General features: G+C 35.3%; 1 protein-coding gene across 1 annotated transcript in view; it reads right to left on the bottom strand.

Moving 5' to 3' along the window:
- map2 (microtubule-associated protein 2) overlaps positions 1–19324 on the bottom strand; it is a 128162-nt gene extending 108838 nt beyond the window's left edge. Inside the window, 1 exon segment of the mRNA XM_051118247.1 lies at positions 19279–19324. The gene's annotated coding sequence lies outside the window, so the exon portion shown is untranslated.
- Positions 19325–21749: the final 2425 nt, after the last annotated feature.

Below are 21749 nucleotides of genomic sequence, written 5' to 3'. Positions count from 1 at the left end.
AAAGACATCTTTTTAAATAACACAATTCTCATGACTGAAGGAGTCTGGACTGCAGCATGGGGAACTCCCTTGCTCAAAATCTGCTGCTTTGTGATTCTATATACAATACTGTTTAAAAGTTTGTTTGTTTTTTTTCAAAGAAATTAATACTTTCATTCAGCAAGAATGGATTAAATTGATCTAAAATAACAGCAATGACATTTACAATACAATTAAGATTTCCATTTCAAATAAAAGCTGTTCTTTTGAACTTTCAAAGTATTCTGAAAAAAATGCATCAGTTTTCAAAAAATATTAGGCAGCACAATTGTTTTCGACACTGACAATAATTTAGAATGATTAGAATGATTTCTTAAGGATAATGTGACACTGAAGACTGGAGTAATGGCTAGTGAAAACTCTTGGTGAAAATTACATGTTAAAATTTACTGAAAATGAAAAACAGCTATTTTAACTTGTAACATTATTTCACAATATAACCCTTTTGACTGTAAAAACATTCCAAAAACAAAAATTTTAAAAAACAAAAACATTAAAAATCTTACCAACCTAGTATAGTGTATACTAAACTTCATGACATCCTCCACAGATGTGATCTGAGCAGTGTAAAATGGTTTTACTGTCACCATATTTTTCATATGCCTAGTCACAAAATAGCAGGCCCAGATTAAGAACACATAGGGCCGGAGTCAGTTGTTCTCTTGATTCACTAATCAAACTGTGATTTGAGTGAGTGATTGTGAGTGAGTCATTCATTAATTAGAGTTTAACTTACTGACTCAATCATTCATTCCCAGCTGTTCTAAGTGCATGGTCTAAAGCGCATGGCGCAAGTGCACTTAGGGCGTGTTCGAATCCACTTTAGCTATTTTAAGGACGGGAAAAACGGTCAGCGTGCTCTGCGCATGGTCTAAAAGGGTTGTCCCTATTCTCTTAATGAGTCACGGGTGTGTTTTGGGCGTAACGTGCATTAAACCAATCAGAGTCTCACCTCCCATTCCCTTTAAGAGCCAGTTGTGCTCGCGCCATGCCCGATTCGCTATTTCAAGGCCCAGAAAGGTGGTAAGGACATTGTTAAAATAATCCATGTAACATCAGTGGTAATGTTTTGAAGCTACAAGAATACTTTTTGTGCGCAAAGAAAACAAAAATAATGATTTTATTCAACAATTTCTTCTCTTCTGTGGCACATGTGTGTGGACCCAACGTTCTGATGTAAAACCCGGATGTACTGCGTCTTGTTTATAAGCAGAGGAAGACACGCTATACATAAAACAGTCTTTGTTAACATGTCTGAAAATTTCGACAGAGAGGATGACTTGCAATTTTTTGCCCAGCCTTACTTATTTGAATCAGAATATACAGACAATGAATTAAGAGAGATAGACATTGTCTACCTACCTGCATCAACAGCACCACACACATGTTGTGGTACACATTTAAAAATAAAGGTTCCAAAAGAGTATTTTTGCAGTAATGGCATAGAAGAACCATTTTTGGTTCCACAAAGAACCTTTCAGTGAACAGTTCTTAAAAGAACCATCTTGAAGAATATTTTAAAAATCTAAAGAACCTTTTTTGACTATAAAGAACCTTTTCTGCATTTGAAAGGTTCCATGGATGTTCAAGGTTCTTAATGGAACCATCGATGCATCAAACACGTACCGAAGACACGGAAAAGAAGACATTGTTGAATAAAGTCAGTATTTATGTTTTCTTTGTGCTCAAAAAGTATTCTTGTAGCTTCATAACATTATGATTGAACCACTGATGTCACATGGACTATTTTAACAATGTCGTTACTACCTTTCTGGGATTTGAACATTGCGTTGCTACTTATGCAGGGTCAGAAAGCTCTCAGATTTCATCAAAAATATCTTAATTTGTCTTCTGAAGATGAACGCAGGTTCATTTTTGGGTGATTTATCCCCTTAACTCAAGAACTGCTGAGAATGAATGACTGAGTCAGTAAGTCAAACTCTGATTCATGAATGAATCATTCACTTAAATCACACTTTGAATTTAGAGCATAACTTGTATAGACTACTTTTATAGCACTGTTCTCATTTTAAATTCTAAAAAATGACCTCTTTTCACAAGAGGTAACATAACTCTCTGATGTGACATTTTTTATAGCTTGTTAAAATTGCTACTTTTAGGATATGAGCCAAAACTGTTTTTGTGTTTGTCCCTTTAAATGCAAATGAGCTGGTGCTCCTGGAGAAGAGGGCGGAGCTTCAAGAGCTCACGCTCCGGTGCTGGCCTTTGCAAATAAACATTCCACTATTAGTACAAGCCTGTTATGTTTACAGAAAACATACTTGGTTTAAAAGTCAGTCATCTGATTCGACAATGCATAATAAATGCGCGTTCATTACACAAACTTCATAATCCCCACACATTGCTTTCACATGCAATTTTTAACTACCACATTCCTATTTATGATCGTTCTGGTAACACGTTACGACAGCTTAAAACAGGCAGAAAACAGGCAGAGGCAATGGTAACTTAGCTTTAGCAACATTAGCCTTACAGAGTGCCAATATGTTTTATTCAGTAAGGCAATTTAGAAAACAAATGTGTGATACTTACTTTGTCTGAAGCTGACGTTCATGCACAAAGCTTTAGTATTGATCCCTAAACATATTAAACTAGAACATGTTAAAGAACTTTAACAATTTTTTCCAGGACAATTCCTTTGATAATGAAATTTAACCACAGTGTCCTCAGCAACTCATATACAGGGAGACTTCTGTGTTTGTTGGTGCATCATAAAATACAACACTTGTAATGCCTCTTTGGCGCTGACATTACATGTCCCCAGTAATGGTGGACTGCTGCTTCTCACTCCGGGCTGTGTTTATGCTAAGAGCACAGAGATTGTCACAAATGGGCGGGACTTTTTCCCTAAATTGACTTTTACGTAGGGAGAATCTGAAATTGCTTGTTCTGAGAGACTGTTAAAGATTTATTGGGATTATAAAAAATTAGTGGGTGGATTTTTACCATTATAGGCTGGTTCAAACAGCTTATAAAAGTGATTTAAAAAAATTCTTGTTTGTGGAAAAAAATCTTACAGGTACAGCAATGACTGAATGAATCATTGGGTGAGCTATTGCTTTAACATACCTAATTAAACACAAAAGATGTGAGCAATGCTTCATTAGTCAGTTTACAGTCTCAACATCAGCCCCTTCATAGGCACAATAAATCTAAAAACATTTTGCAATGGAAGCTTGTGAAATTGTTATTTGTGCCGCCAAAATGTGGTCAGAAACTCTGAAAATTCAGTCACGATTCACAGAAACCTCGAGCCACCTTGCGCTCGTGGCACGCTTGAGAGTGGTCCGCCCCCGACAGATGAGGGGAGAGCGATCTCACAGGCCTGGCTCTTTAACAATACACATTTACAGAGCGGCAGCCCACACACTGCTGCCTACACATGGGCGTCACATCTCCCCGCACAGCTCTGACACCCCTTCTGGCCACACCGTTTGAGACAAAACGATGTGCGGAATTCTGGGTAATGGCAAAATGAGTCACTGTGGTCACTCTGTACCCCTCGGCTCCACCTGCCTACCTGCACCTATTCACAACCCACACAGAGGACGCAACACACAGTAACGTCTTTCAGCCCACACATTCACTTCCAACACACACACACACTTGTCTTTAGCCCACACACAATCAAGTAGTTGCTCAAGGAACGTCCTACGCCTGCCATTGCTGCTCCTCAAATGGCTTGCAGTCTCTAGGATGTCTGTCACAAAACGCAGTAAATGCACTCCTTCTTGCCTTTGAGAAACAATCACTATAGTGGGCATAATGAAGCTTTGTGAGAAAGTGAGAAGTGTGTTAGACTAGATAAAACTGCTTCTTTATCTAACTGTACAGGACACACTTGCTGTAGCGATGTGAAGGAGTCAAATTTTCAGTGGCTGAAAAAAATATATATTTCAAGGATGAATATATATTTTCTGTATAGATAAATTTGACACTTTCACACTGTGACCAACTAATAGTTTGGGGTTAATAGGATGGATGCAGTATTTTATTTATTTTATTTTATCATTTGATTTGATTTGATCTGATTGCATTGCAAAGTCTTGTATTTTTACCAAGGCTGCATTTACTATCAAAACTGTCTGCCCATAATATTTGCTACTGTTTGCGTAGAACAAATTGCTAAATGCTCCCATTCCAAATTTCCCAAATCATAACAAATATTTTTGTACTGATGAATCAGTATTAGTGCTTATTATCGTTCTTCACATTTCTGCTTTTAAACCCTCCAGGACGCCCCACTGACGTTATTTTAAGTGCGTTACTAAACAGTAAGCTGTTTTTGTTTGCTTTTGCAAATTGCGGGATGAGTACTGATACCACAGATGCTTTCAACAGAGCTGAACTCACACTAAACCAGGAATATTTACAAAAAAATGTTTTTTTTTAAAGCAATCAAAACACCAGAAGTCACTATTGACATATAATCAGGGAAGTGTTTCTCAGAAGTGTAGAAAACCTCAGCATATCATAAAGCAATAAAACATAGCTTCATGAAATTGAGTGCTTGCTGCCACATGAAGGCGATCGCACAGCCATGTTAAAAGCAGGCCTTTGGCTATGTCTCATACTGCACAATTTAAACTCAATAGCAGATCTATATCACCACAAGTCATGCATTTCAACTATATACTGCAGTTACTGCCCTCTCTGACCTTGGTATTATAAATTTCTTTTACTGTGTCATTAATTTTTTTACATCATAATAGGTCTCAAAGTGCTCTTTATTTAAAGCATCCAAAGATCCAAACATCTGACGTTAGTTGCTACATCCTGCACTAGTACGACAACGACCATAAAGTGCCAATTTGTGGCCACTTTATTTGCCAAAAACAACAAGAGACCACATTTCAACTGAGACCGACTATATTTTTTCACTGAAGGATGACTGGCTACTGTTGAAGATCCTGTTAATGAAGAATATGAGTTTGAATTAAATAGGAAGAAACATACAAGTTGTAAAGGAGTGTTAGAACTAGGGGTAGGTGATATACCAGTAGACATGATTAACTAGCAGAGATTTTAGAGATTTTGGACTATCACCTTTATCGCGGATGTTGCTGTCCTACATGGTCACAAAACTTGTCATTTGCACACGTTTTTAAGGATTTCGGTTTAAAAACAAGTGGTTTTAAGCCATTGAAATGCAATCAGCAGCAAAAGAGAACTCATTTCACTATATGCACATGCTGTCTGAGAAACTGGCAGTGAGTGCTAGCAGATAGGCAAGTAAATGGTGCTTATAGAGTGCGTGAAGATTGAACCGAGTTATTTTTGAATTGCTATATAGAGCAATTTAGAGTAGACGTCACAGTCACCTGCGGCTGTGCATACATTGTAGTGGCAGAAAAACACTGGTAACAAGTGGCGGGAAATGGGTAAAATCTATGGAGTAAGAGAAAATGTATTGTTGTGCCTTTGGATGTCAGAAACATAACATTACGTAACATACATAACTATTTTATCTCAAAATTCTGACTTTTTTCACACAAATGCAAGTTTATATCTCTTACTTCGGACTTTATAACTCAGTTTAACTTAAAGGGGTCATTGGATGCCCATTTTCCACAAGTTGATATACTCACTTCTGCTGTAAGTGAAGCTGGATCATGAATGATTTGCGCGAACATAGGCGCATTTACGTAGATCGGGAGTTGTATCCCCTTCAAAAATAAACTTAATCCACTGCATCTTCAGCTGCTCAGATGTCGGGAGTAAATGATGACCACTATGTTTATTATTACATCCAGCAACACAACACCTCAATGGCTCAATCGGAGATATTTTTGTCTAACTTACATTCCTGCTCCAGCATCAAAACAATGGAGGTTGGACTGTGACAGCTGATCTGAGGTAAGATGCTCATGTCAATCAACTATCGTGGGCGCGGCATCTGAAAATGGCACGATTTGAAAAAGGGGATATTATTTTTACAGATTAATTAAAAACCATGTAGAACGATGTAGAATTGATGCGCTATATGTAAACAATATTCTTTGTTGTATTTTCCTGTCAAAATAACGTAGTTCCTTTGGAATTCTTCAGTTTTTAAGAACTGCCAGTTTCTCCAGTAGTAGGCGGAACTAATGTGCAAATGGCAAGCTCATTGGCTGGCGCTCATCTATTATCATTAATATTCATGAACCCAGCAGCTCATTAATACGTAGTGTGTTTTATATTGTTATTAGTAGTAGAATTCGTAGTAGTTTTGTTATCTTATCAGTACTATTTGTAGTTTTTTTGATAGAAACACTAAATTACAAACAATATCTTTAGCACCACCACCAGTCTTAAGTTCAGTCAGCATAACAAATATGCATTCATACATGCTTATTCTAATTACTGAAGTTCTAATTACTAAAGTTTAATGCTAAATTATCATAATGCCATATATGCATATGCATATTATAATGATTTACTGACTGATGCTAAATGTACTTTCAGATATTTAAAAAACTGTGCCATTCAGCTTTATATATATATATATATAATAGTATATCTGATATTTAATATTAGTCTGGTGAGTAAACTAAAAATTGAATTCATTTCATTTAAATTTCATTCATTTAATATATTTATTATTGGGGTCATTCAAGTTATTTGACATATTTGAACATTTTCCCTGGTAATTAGTTACTTTTATAATGATGTTACTAACTCAGTTACTATTTGTGAGAAGTACTAGTAACTATAACTAATTACTTTTTTTAAAGTAACATTCCCAACACTGTTCATTTTCTGCCACCAGATAAGCTCCACCCACAAAAACATAATCAATGTTTACAAACACTGAATTGGTCTACAGGCCTTTAACGGTTAAATACACCCACTTGCATGTGTCAAAATGCCCTTCTTTTCGAGTATCCTCGTAAATACAGTAATTTAGGTCTTAAATGAATGCAAACAGCTGGAAAAGAAAACTATAACAGTATATTGGATCCAGGCAGCTCTTAAAGTGACAGCAGTCATTTATGTTAATCAAACAACAAATGAGAAAAAAGTCTCACTGCTCGACTAAATCACTTTCGTAACTTTCGAAATAATTTACACAGTGAAGAATATGCCATGTTTTTATACATTTGATTACTTCATACAATTATACTTTGTTCTACTGTAGTTTTTTGTCCTTTTGCTGTATTTAGATTCTTATTCTTATTTAATCGCTAACTGTTTACTTGTGTAAAGTGAGCATGAGGTTGTTTGTTTGTTTTTCTTTATTTAGGGTAGCATTAGTTAGTGATATTGATATCACGTATCGTGTGAGGAAGGGGCGAACGAAGACGAAGGACAAAGATAAAGTCTTTATTATATTCCACAGATAAATCCAAAACAGGTAAAGCCACAGCAGGAGGGTAAAACCATGCATACCTTTACGAGACCAGACAACAAACACTGAACCAAATGCAACTTATAAAGACAGGTGATTATGATGAACATAATTAAGGCACAGGTGACACAAGGTTAACTAACGATGATTAAACGAGGACAGGAAACAGGAACAACCAAATATGGGCACAAGAGGGAGAAACCAACATAAACAGTCCACAGGGGTGTGACAATTGACACCGGTGAGAAGAATTACGAAATTTCTAAGGTATCAAAAACCTTGACATAAAGACCTTATTTAAAGAAAAAATAACTATATTGTGATATATATTGTTACCGTGAAATAAACTTACTTATAAAAGAATGAACAACATTTCCAGCCTTGAATGCAAAGCAACTAGCGTTTACAGTAAAACCGGTACAGTAGGGCTACAATCACAATCACGTCTGCCAAATAAAACTTGACGGTTATTACAATCAAAGTATCTGGGTTACAAATGAGTGGTTTCTCAGTGGGTCACAACTGTCAGTTATACTACGCCTTAACCCCATTTCACTTGCAGGGTTTCCCCAGCGGCCAATCTAGCACTTGAACCGAAAGTCCAGGCCATCTTCTGCGACCTAAACGTACTGTGATCCCAGGTCCTCAACGGTTTACTTCCACATGGACACATTTTTGTAGAGGCTCCTTTGTGTGCTCCACAGTCTTCATTACTCTAGAGTCACATGGCTGCTGTTTCCATGGCAACAGCTGCCATGGTGACGCATACATTCAGACCATTAGAGGTTTGCGCCATTAACAAATGGCACTAATGCTTATATGCTAAAGGGCTTCATTAAAAGAAGAGAAAGTTTTATGTTCCTTCAAATTCCATTTAAAGTTTTGTGCTTTTCATGCCTCACAGCTGTTGAGAAAGCATTTCGGTGCACCGCTAAAAGATCTGACCAGCAGAACGGAAAGAATGTGTGTTCAATGGAGGCTGATAATTAACAAACACAAAAAAATTGGACAAGGTCATTATAGCGCAAACAAAATGAAAGTCAAGCAGGAAGGAATCTTTAATTGACTGACTGATTAGTGAGAAAAATGTACAAAGCAATACAGCAATGTTATCAGATAAGCTTCATGCAGAACGCTCACAGATTTATTAGACCTTATCAATAGAAGAGACTACAGAAGATTATTGTGTGCTATTCAATACGCACACACTGAGATATCCTACATTAGGTTTGAACACAAGTATGTAAGTATTATTGAATATTTCGGGTATTTAGATTTTCAAGTAATTTTTACTTGTATCTTTAGTCAAAATGTAATTGGAGAAAATGTACTCAAGGGAACTGTTTCACAAGATGTGAAATACATACATTGCCATGTACTGATGTCTACTGAGTGGCGCTATAACTCTAATGCCCTGTGATGTTTTAAAATAACGTACCATCTGCACTACACCTAAACCTACCTAATAGTATGAACATAAGTGAATGTGACATAAAAATGCAATCGCTAACATGCTGTTTTAGCTTGTTTTTTGATCTCTCACCTTTCAGTTCTTTTATTGTAAATCATGTTTTTCATAGGATTCGTACCCAAGGATTCTGCATCCTAAGTCAAATTCTGTGACGGCTGAGCTACCAAGCAAGTTTATTACATCTGGAAAGCAAAACATATGGAGCTGTTATGTAATAATAACTGTGTATGAAAACGATTACAAGTGCTTGCTGTTTTACCACCTCTAGTGTTCATTTCTGTTGGAAACTGCAGTGATATGTACTTATGATACGTGTTTTGTGTCTTGCGAAAAAGTTCCCACAATAACTTTTTTGTCATGAGACCAGTTAGCATATTAAGTACGTTAGCAGCCACTTGTCACCACCAAACAACGTAATGAACATTACAACAACAAATGTTATTTGAAGGGCCAATGTGAAGCGCCAATACTTTCAAAAGATGATTTGCTGTATTTTGATCACTGCCATCAACATCAGTGTTTATATCAGAACTATATATTTTTTTGTAATCAAAAACTGGGTAAATATTGGTCACAGGCACAGAGATTTACTTAAAATTTCACCAAGCTGATTACTCACTAAAAACTCCCACAGATCACATATTGATCACATTTTGATTACTTGTTTACTTTTTTAATTAGTCTTCTTATTAACGCTGTTATATTGGTAATTCAGACTGATTCGCAAACGCTGAATGTGCACAAACACAAGAGGTGGGATTTATTGCATGAACCAATCACAGCTGAACATAAGCCTCCTCTCACGTTACTTTTCCCCATTCATTCTCAATTACCCCCCACCAAACTCAGTGCACGCTTTAGGGGGTCTGTTAAAACTCTATGGGCTCAGGAGAGGTGAGCGAGACATGGACTACTGCTGTAACTTTAGCTGCTGGTGTCACAGTCGTACAAGGTGATTTATACACTTTCAATGTTATATATTTTAATATTCACATTGTTTTATTTTTGTACTTTTTTATACTATTTTGTGCCTCTGAAGACACTGTTCAAATGTTTGGGGTCAGTGAGATGTTTTAATGTTTTTAAAAGAAGTCTCTTATGACAAAATTGTACTCCTTTATTATATTTAAAAATGCTATTTATTTTTGCCATATAAATGCTGAATTCTCACCAACCATATTCCAGTCTTCACTGTCACATGATGCTTCAGAAATTATTCTAATATGCTGATTTGATGCTCAAGAAACATTTATTATTATTAGCTGCTTAATTATTGTGAAAACTGTGATGCATATTTTATCCAGTATTCTTGTATTCAGTATTCTCTATAATGAACAGAAAGTTCCAAAGACTGGGATTTTTTTGAAAGTAGAAATCTTTTGTAATATTATAAATGTCTTTACTGTCATTTTTGACAGTTGGAATACTCAATGAATGAATTTATTAATTCCTATTAAATTCTTTAAAAAAATCTTACTGGCCCCAAGCATTTGAGCAGTAGTGTACTCTAGATGATATTTGTACTGTAGATGGTAGGTTTGCTTGAGTAACAAGTGCACATTATGCAAGTAATAGCATCTGCATTTGTGTACTTGCCTATAGTATGTTTCTGGCCTCAGCATTGACTGGAGTGACAGCTCAGTTGGAGGTCTTGTGTAAGCGCCTTCCCAGTGAGGCTGAGCTACAGCAGCCAGATAAAACTGTCTGGAGCCCAGACTCTGACAGGCTTAGCTTCTGCCTCACCCTACTCTTCTGCTAGCACAAACCAACACCCACATACTGCTCCATAAAAAAAACTTTCATGGTTTCCACAAAAATATTAAAGTATAATTCTGTCATTAATTACTCATCCTAATGTCGTTCCAACCCCATAAGGCCTTTGTTCATGTTAAGAAAATTTTGATTAAATCAAAGCTTTCTGACACCGTATAGACAGCAACACAACTAACACGTTCAAGGCCCAGAAATGTAGTAAGGACATTGTTAAAAAAAGCCAATGTGACATCAGTTGTTCAACTGTAACCAAGCTATGAGAATACTTTCTGTGCTCAACAAATATATATATATATATATAAACGTCAGTCTTCGATGGTTTGGTATTTTTAAAGTATGAGATACTTTGGTTTGCCAAATTAACTCAAAACAGATCATATAAATAAATAAAAATACTTTAATTAGGTGAACATTCATTTAAACTGTAAAATATTTTAATTACATTCCACAGACTGGAAATGGAACAAAGCACCGGTTATGATTCCTTTAAAAATGTTCTTTTACAGTTTTTTAAAATGTCACATAACATTACATTTTCAAAGATTAGCATAAAAAATGTGACACATAAAAATTCATTTTCACCTCTTGTTTAAAAAGAATATTTTTTTTTCCTTACTTGTCATGCTTAAATGTCAACCACCCAAGTTTCTTGTCTAAGATGACAGTTATTTAATGTATTCAGAAGGTAACTCCTGAAGTCTCTCTAAAAATGTTTTCTGGAGCAGATCCTGGTCTGGGACACACACACACACATACACACACTGCATGACATAAGGCTTTGGCAGTGAAAGGGATCATTGAGGCTGCAGTTATGCAGGGCGGGAAGAGTCTGTTCATGGATTAGCTGTACGTCACCATCACAAGTTACGTAAATCCGTGCCATAAGCGTTACATGCTGCCTGTACATAACAGGCAGAAGCATCCAGAGCTCGATCACTTCAAAGAGTTTCACTCTGCCACTCCAAAGCCTACAGCAGAGTCAATAAACACCATCACCCAGAACAACCCAAGGGTCACTTACTGAAACTTCAGTACCCAATATAAGTTTCTGACTCACCTAACTCTAATTATTTACCTGGAGTGACAGTGCAGTCACACATCTAACAGCACGAAGATGCCTGCTAGTCAGTTTAAGGCATGTAACAAGTTCAAAGGAAGCAGTGAAAAGTGGCACAATATATTTTATGAGATATAACAGCAACTCGACACCGGCTGAGCTCTCATATAAAAATATGAAAATGCCAATATTTCTAGAGAGGGAAATACTGTATCTGAAACAAAATAAGTGAATACCGTGGGCAGTTCTATTAATGAAAGTCAATACTGGGGCTGTCAAACTCAAAAAAATAACAAAAAGCAGCATGAAAATAGAGCTGTGACTATAAATCGATGCATTGCAATACATCAATCAATTCTGAACGATTCACGATTCTCTCTGGAATCGATTGTAAGCTTATAAAATAGCTTCACACTAATGAAAGAAGTGACAATGTTCAATTTATATACAAATCTTCTTTTTAAATGAATCAGTTGATCCAAAACACCTGAATGGTTAATTTATGAATTTATGTATAACTAAAGCTAATGTGAATAATAATGAATTAAAGGTATTTTATAGTATACATTGTAAAAAATAAAACACAATTTGTTGAGTCAGCTTAAGATAATTTGTTACCCTGCTGCCTTAAAATTTTAAGTTCAGTGAACTAAAATAAGTTTAGTCAACTTGAAATGTTAAGTTCAAAATGTGTTTGCTAAACTTAACAGATGGGTAAGTAACCCAGCTGCCTTAAAATTTTAAGTTGATTCAACTTAAATATCTAAATTGAAATTAAAATATCAAGTTGAATAAACTTTTTTGAGTTGACTGAACTTAATTTTAAGGCAGCCAGGTTACAAATTATTTTAAGTTGACTCAACAAATAGTTTTTTACAGTGTAGAAACAATTTTATTTACCAATTTATAGAACCATTTATGGTACTTTTTTGTCTTTTGGAGTATTTCAAAGCACCAGTTCACTATATTAAAAAAAGGAAGATATTCTTCAAAGGTTTGGGAAAACATGAACAATTATTTTTAAATGTCCCTTTCACTGTGAATGTATTAACCCTGCTGAAAAAGCCAGCTAAAACCAGTCTAAGATAGTTAGCTGGTCTAAGATGGAAGTAGCCGGTTTTAGCTGGTCTCACAGCCTGGCCAAATTGACTGATCACAAGCTATGTTTATGGAAGTTCAGGTTCAAGACTTTTCCCTGCTAAAAAACAGCTAAAACCAGCTTAAGCTGGTTGGCTGGTTTTAGCTGGTCTCACAGCCTGGCCATGCTGGTTTTAGCTGGTTGGCTAAGCTGGTCTCCCAGCATGACCAGCTAAAAAAAAAACCAAAACCAGCCTGCTGACCAGCTTGACGACCAGGCTAGATGACCAGCTAAAACCAGCCAACCAGCCTAAGCTGGTTTTAGCTGTTTTTTAGCAGGGAAAAGTCTTGGACCTGAACTTCCATAAACACATCTTGTGATCAGTCTATTTTCATATTGATAAAACTATAAATGGTGCACTTTAAAACACATTCATGCCCACATCACATCAGCCAAGCTCTGAATCGCTCACTACAGTTGCCCAACTCAATACATCATTGACCCGTGTGAAACATGTGCACGCTAAAACACTCCCAGACACACATTTATCTTTCAGGCAGATGAGCTTACAGAGAACATCTGCCTGTATGACAATAACACATTCATCATGCCCAAACCGAAACTGATATACAATGCTGCAAAGAAATGTTCTCCTTCAGAGGTCAGACACATAAAATGATTATAAACTGGGTGTGAAAGACCTTCATTACTAATGCTGCCCTCCAGCCCTGGGGAAATTATAGGGATATGGATCAGATGGGGTGATGGCTCTCCTGCTGATAACCGGCTTCCTCTTCATCAGCTGCCTACAGTGCAGGTTCAAGGTATAGAGAAAGACGCCGGTCCTTTGTTCTGCCCCATGCTTGGTGGGGGAGGGTTACGGAGAAAGAAGAACCCATGGACGGCTCAGAGTCAAACAGTGGCAGACAGATTAGACCACTAGACAGCTTAGTGCAATCCAAAATGACAACATCTAACTTAAGACACTACCAGCAAAGCAGACATGTTTCCATCCAGCACACAAGCTTAGTTCACATTTTGTAAATAAATAAACAAACAAATACATTAAATATAAAGTATATAATAATTATTATTAATGTAAATCATAAATAATAATAATATATTATAAATTGTTTTATTTTATTCTCTTCAGATAATAAAGAATAAATTAAAAAAATAACTTTTTTTAAGATTAACTGTTAATTTCTTATATCTTAGTTAAGCAATTTGAGTTAATGTTGTACATGCTGAATGACAGTTAAAAAAAAAATTAATAATTATTATTATTATAGGCTTTTATTAATATCAATAATATATTCTGTCCAAACAATAATGTAGAAATAAAATAATTAAGAAATAAATATAATAAATATAATTTACATTTTAAATCTAACTGTTAATTTCTTATTCGTTTTTTATAAGAAATTATATTTTAAAAAACGTAAACAGTTTGAGGTGATATACTGAATAGTTGTTAAACAATATAAGAAGAAGAAGAAGAATTATATGATGATGATGATTTTATTAATCTAAATAATATATTCTGCCCAAATGATAATGTAAAGGTAAATAAATAAATATAATAATTAAAATGCACTGAATTATAACTGTCATTTATATAATTCTATTAGTCAAGCAATTTGTTGCTGAATGATATATATTGAATATATTTTGTCCGAAAAATAATGTAAAAATAAAGAAATAAAAAAAATAAATAATTTAAATGCACTGAATTATAACTGTTAATTATATACTATTTCAATACGTCAAGCAATTTCAGATGATATACAACATGCTGAATGGTTGTTAAAATAATAATAATAATAATAATAATAATAACCTGTGTTTTATTAATACAAATAATATATTCTATACAGATAATCATTTATAAATAAATCACTTATAATTAATATAAATTAATATAATTTCAATTCATTTAAGTGTAATTATATATTTTTTTTGAGTCAAACAATTTGAGTTAATATAATATAGGTGCTAAATAATGTAAATAAATAATTATATTGTTAAAATAATGTGTATTTTTGTTGATACCTGAATGTGTACATAGCTCACACTTTTTTTTACACATTTTGACATCTATTCCTGTGCAATTCAATTCCTTATAATGGAAAAAAATGGCAAACGTGTAGGCCGAGGCAACACTCATTCTACATTTGTGGAATGTGCATTATCTAGTGTTAGATGCTTGCTGTAATTGGGTGTAGAGGTGACCTGCTTTTAGGGAGTCCACAGGGAGAACAGTGAGATCATTGTTTTGGGGTCCACAGCACTGCAGCTCATTTTCCACGAACAGTTCTCCAATGAAAGCGCATACCCATGTTCATTTACACAAGCCGAATGAACTTCCTGCTCTTGCACACACTGACTTTACCTGCTCAAAATTCATGTAAATTCATGTGGTACCAAAGGTCAAACCTGTCAAAGACACAATGCCTTTGTTAAACCTGAGAAAGCCATGTACTATACAAAATGGCAAAGAACATTTAACACATTTCCCTGACTTCAAACAGTATAGTAAGAAAAGCAGTGATTTTGTTCTTATTAGCAGCAAGCAATCAAGGCAAATTAACCAAAATCCCCATGATTTCACTAACTTCAAGCAGTGCTAAAACAAGTTAAAAACCACATGCCAGATCCTGCTGCCAGGGCAAAGCCAATACTACAAAATTACAAGTATAGTGACTCAGATTCCTTGAGTCTCCCTGAGGACTCATCATGTCAAGACCTGAGCATTACATCTCTGCCTGACTCAGGGAATGTTCTAGACCCTACAGCCTCATTGATCCAGCGAGCATGAGGTGCTGGGATTAGTGCCCCGCTACCATTTCATTAGCGATGCACTATGCATATACCTGCATCTTCACAGCATTCATGGCCAATGGAAATCAATGATCACAACATCATACTATGCAAATCTAATCAGGCTGGGTATATGACTCAATCTCTTTTCTGAATAACACAGCTAGTGCTTTTTTACATATTCCGCTTATACGGTTTGAAATGGAGTAGTGCTCCAATATCCGTGTTCATAACAGGTAAAACCAGGGCACAACAACCACTTCACTATGACAGGCTGTCATACAAAGGTGCTCTTTGAGTCCGGATAAGCAGAAAATGGCCAGACAAGGACAAAGACCATTCTCTTTAAAATGTTAATGTACTCATAACACTGACTGAAGTGGAGGCGAAGCAATTGTTTGAACAAAGGTTGTAATAATGTAATTGGGATCTCTTTGTTTGCACAATACACGACTTGTTTTGTATGCTCGGTGTACCCCCATAAACCCAAAAGTGCAGCTCAAGGACAACTTCATCAATGAGAAACGTGTTTCTTTAATTCTCACTGGATATCATTTTGCCGTACTTTTAGATTTTATATGAAACAATCAATAAAAATCAATAGTCTGGGTAAAAAGTGACTTACTGTACACTACCAGATTTTTAATGTTTTTTTCTAAAGAAGTCTCTTTTGTTCACCAAGCCTGCATTTATTTGATCCAACGTACAGCAAAAAACAGTAAAATTGTGAAATATTTTTACTATTTAAAATAACTTTTCTATTTGAATATATTTTAAAATGTAATTTAGTTCTGTGATTTCAAAGCTAAAAGCTGTCACATGATCCTTCAGAAATCATTATAATTTTCTGAGTTGCTGCTCAAAAACATTAATCATTATTATTACGCTGAAAACAGCTGAGTAACTTTTTTTCAGGTTTCTTTAATAAATAATAAGTTCAGAAGAACAGCATTAGTCTGAAATAGAAATCGTTTGTAACATTATAAACATCTTAAGCTTTTGAATGGTTTTATTTCAGATAAATACTATTTTTTGGCTCTTTCTATTCATCATAAAATCCACAAAAATGTACTAAACTGTTTCAAATATTGATAATAATAATAAAAAATAATGTGTTTCTGAAATGTTTCTTGAACAGCAAATCAGCATATTAGAATGAGTTTTTAATTATGTTGAAAATTTAGTTTTGATCACAAGAATAAATTACATTTTAATATATATTTAAATAGAAAATAGTTATTGTAAATAGCAAAAATATTTCAAAACTGTACTGTTTTTGCTGTACTTTGAATCTAATAAATGCAGGATTGGTGAGCAGAAGAGACTTCTTTAAAAAAACATTAAAAATCTTACTGTTCAAAAACTTTTGAACGGTAGTGTATATTCTTCTACAATGGCATCCATACAAATTACAAGGAACACAAACAAAAACCATTAGGTTAATCAAATTTCAGAAACTTTTATCCAAAAATCACTTTTACTGCATTAAATCAAACCCATGACCTTGCCAATGCTAGTGCCATGATCTACAGTTTGAGTTACAGGAAGGCTAATTATTTTTAATTATTATTAATAAGAATAATCCATTATTACTGTTAATATTTATTCATGATCAATAATAATTATTATTGACTGTTAGTATTAATAATAATTAACATATTTTTGAATTGATTAATTTTCTTGTTTTTACAGATTTTATAAGCAAAATAAAGACCTCTAAAACCTGCTGAGTGATAGTTGACTCAAAACTGATGTCACCAATTGTCATCGTAATTTACAAAACTTATGTCATCCCAAACATGCATCACTTTTATTCTTCTGCAGAACACCAAAACATTACTTCAAAAACATTTTAAACATTAGGACCCTTTAGAAAACCTGAAAATTACCTACATTATGCAAACCAACACATGTCCCTGTGAAGAAATTTCTTACTAAACATACTAAATAGCATCTTAAAGGGATAGCTCACCCAAAAATGACAATTCTGTCCTTAATTACTCTCTCTCATGTCGTACCAAACCCATAAGACATAAGAATTCGTTCTTCGTTCAACACAAATTAAAATATTTTTGATGAAATCCTAGAGCTTTCTGGACCTAAATAGGCAGCAATGCAAATTAACTGTTCCCAGAACCAGAAAAAACAGCATAAGACCCAAATAAAATAGTCCATGTGGCATCAGTGGTTCAACCGTGGTTTAGTTGTTGAATGAAGTCGTTATTTTAGTTTTCTTCGCGCACAAAAAGTACTCTCGTAGCTTCGTAAAATTTTGGTTGAAACACTGATGTCACATGGACTATTTTAACAGTGTTCTTACTACATTTGTGTTTCTGGAAAAGTCAGTTACACTGCTGTCTGAGTCAGCTGTTGGATTTCATCAAAAATATCTTAATTTGTGTTTTGAAGACGAACGATCTTACGGGTTTGGAACGACATAAGGGTGAGTAATTAATGACAAAATTATCCTTTTTAAGTGAACTATCCCTTTAATGAAATCATTAAAAAGGTTTGTGTGAGGGTTATGTTTAATTGTATGAACAGAAAAGCAGTAGAAGTCAATAGAAAATCCTCACTAGGATACGTGCGTGTATGTGTGTGTGTGTGTGTGTGAATGCAGGGGTCCAACTTTTTGTCTTCTTTTGAACATCTGTTGTATTTGATGAAGAGGGCAGTCTACTGACAGATGGTCAAAGCATCTGACCAACGGTGTGGCGTTTAGACACGCTAACACTTAGATGCCATTGGACTTTATAGGATATATGGCTCACACATATAGGAACACAAAGACTGCGCAGATATCAGTCATCCAGTGCAGGGCGCTGCATTAAACCTCACAGCTCTCTTTTCATGAATAAGCGTGAGCCGGCAGACTGCCAATGCAGGAATGCATCATGCCTTATCAGAAAAAGCATCATCATCACTGATAGAGTATTTTGTATAGTCTCAAGGCGACGGTGAAGAAAGCATAAACCAATTCTTATCTTTTTCAGCATAGCCTTTGATGGCAGGTGTATAAAGACTGGGAAAAAATGCACTTATCAAAGGCAACCACAACCAGCTTCATATACCTTCATTTCAGGAGAGACAATAGAACATCAAAATCAGTACTGGTAAAAACAGGATATTTAGGTGCAGAATAAGTCAGTGGTGCTTAATACTGGGTAGCTGTTGTTTCAGCACCATCTCTGCTGGACTGCAAAATCTCTTCTGCGACAAAACCAAATCATGAGCAGGTCCCCTCCTTTTCATGTACAGATCAGATTCTTTTTATTAATAATACACCCCCTTAAAGAAAAAGACCTAGATCGACAGATTTCAGCACAAAGAAGCATTTTTAAACAGATGAAAGTGAAGAATTTAAGCACTTCTTTAAGAATGAAATGAACTTGGCTCAAATTCCCAAAAGTTAAGCATTGTATCTGAGGGAAATAAGGACTGCTGTGTGTTCTAGCAAGGTGTAGCACAGTCTCTATCAGCACCATTGCAGTGAATGGAACAATGCGTCCTTTCTCAAGCAATAAGGATTATCTGTCCAATTAACATCTTCAAAAGCGCGGATTAGAGGAATTGAAATAGCAGCGTGTCAGGGAACTTCAGAGAATATGCAAATGCACCTATACAAATTCTGCTGACCGTTTAAACTCGATATTATGGCTTTCTGTAAATAATGAAATATAGCGGTTTACCTGTTCGGCGTGTTGCGTCCGCTGCGGGCTTCCTCTCGGAGCGCAGTGAACGCCAGTGGTGAAGAGCCGCCCACGCTAGATCCCGCCTACTGCCGCGTAACCCCGCCCACTACTGAATAATTACCGTAAATCACAGTGTGGACGTTCCCACGTAACTGCTGCAGTGTTGCTTTACGTACAGACATCCAGAGAAAAAAGACATACAATGTATCGAGGCAAAATAACAATGCTAAAATAGGTATTATTAGTAATATTGCAACATTACTAATGCAACATGTCAGCAGCACATCTGTTTTCAATTTTATTTGAACAGATATTCAAAGAAGCTGTACAAAACAGCAGTTTTACTGCTTGATATTGCAAATTGGTGTGTCTCCACATGTTATTTTAATGTATTATCTATCTTAATTATGAACACACAGGTTTGTAGTGCAAACAGCTTTACTGCGGCCATTTGTAAATTTTATGGGTGTAGCTTCCGGTCTCATTCGCCTTGGTCTATTTTTAGCTGTAACAAAACAGCTGGTGTTGCTGTTTAAAATTGCAAATTGGTGGGATACCATATTATTTTATTGTATTATCTTAATTATGATCATATTAGTTTGTAGTGCAAACAGTTTTACCGTTAACTGCACGCTGTTATTCTTCTCATTATTTCCCTATAGCAGATAATGAACTGGAAGTCTCACCCATAGGCTTACTTCTGCACTTCTGCACTGAGGTACTCGAATGTAAACAACAGCATTAACTGCTCGGTTAATGTACTACTGAATATGTTGTTTTGCTCATTTATGCTGTCTAAACCAAGGGAAAAAACATGGATATGGCTAAATCATGTAAAGGACTAAAGGGAAAGGCTGCAATATTTTGACAAACTAAAGTTAACAGGTGGTAAAGATACATACAAGCAGTATTAATTAAGATATTAGCCTAATATTTCACCTACCTGACCGGAAATGATAAGAACAAAGATGAATGTTGTCAAGATTCTTGCCCTGGAAATCCTGCTTCAGTTTTTGCACTCTTTTCCTTGATTTGTTATAACTTTTGGCAGTGCATAGTACTCCAAATGTTTTTCCCAGTCTGAACAAATTAGTACAGCCCAAAACATGACAATATTTGACCATTTTCAGCAGCAAAAAATCTGCAAAATATGCAAGTTTGTTCTGTTTAGAGGCATTGTTTACGTTCAGTGCCGCCAATATGGCCGATTGATGTTGCGTCGTGAAGAAGTCCCGCCCATACGCTTATTTAAAGAATAAGGTAGAAATAACTTTTAAATAGTAGTGTATATTTATGCACTGTATAAAACAGGCCTACATAAAAATATAACAATTTCCATTTTTTTGGCATGGTGAATTATCCCTTTAAGTACTAAATGTGTGACCTTAAATTGGACATAAAGCCAAACCCTTAGGTTTAGGAGCATGTAACACACCCTCACTTAGGCTAACTACACGTCTCAAATGTTAGGCAACACAATCTCAAACTCAACGTAACCACATTCATCTCCGGGCGGAAATTAGAGACCTATAAATAATGAATGAATCTCGAGAGACCTGTTAAAACGACTGACATGTTTACACCGATGTACATTTTAGTTGATAGTCACAATGGGTTTTCTTTTCCAGCTCAGTAAACAAACGCCGCCCTTCAAGCCTCGGAAGCTTGCCTGCATTACAAAGCTAAATTAAAAAGATATTGTTTGAGTCATGTTGTCATAGAGACAAAAATATAGTGGCGGCAAAGTGAGAGAGACACTCAAAGAAATGAGACGCTCTTCCGTCCTCTCTACTTCCTTAAATTAGAAAAGCTGAATGAAGGCCCTGTGCACATCAAGAGCCCTTATCACTATGGAGACAGCCAGCCCTGCATCCAAGCAGGCAGACAGGGTGAGACTTGAGCGTGCATTAGAATTTGATTGAGGAGAGTCATTGTATCATGTCTGTCATCTCGGTCTCTCACAACAGTCGGGGCTCTGGTTTAATCAGCTGACATGTACAGAGAGCTGATTCTGACACATCAGTGTGCAGACAGAAAACTCTCAAGAGAATGAACCCTTCAGTCACTACTATTGTCCACCAAAAGTGAGTAAAATGTAGGGGCAAAATAGTTTCTGTTATCAAATGTTTTATATTTGTATCATATTGATGCTACAAATGTTGTGGACTAAATATACATCTACAAATGTTAGATTTGATAATATTTATTTTGAATTATCTTTTATATTTAGCTTTTCACTTTTATGCAATTAAATTGCTTTTAAAGTATTTCTATTTAGCTTTAATTTATTTTTCATTCAGTTTTAGCTTTTTTTTTTTACTTAATTACATTAGTTAATGTAAACTAACAATGAAAAATACTTCTTAAGCATTTATTAATCTCAGTTTATATTATTGCAAGATTTAATAATACATTATTAAAATTCTAAGTTTTATCTGTTAATATTAATTGGACCTGAGCTAACAAGA

This window comes from Labeo rohita, chromosome 9, assembly GCF_022985175.1.
Source record: "Labeo rohita strain BAU-BD-2019 chromosome 9, IGBB_LRoh.1.0, whole genome shotgun sequence".
Taxonomy (NCBI): Eukaryota; Metazoa; Chordata; class Actinopteri; order Cypriniformes; family Cyprinidae; genus Labeo; species Labeo rohita.
Note: the sequence above shows the minus strand (reverse complement) of the source record. Positions and strands in the feature narration are given on the sequence as shown.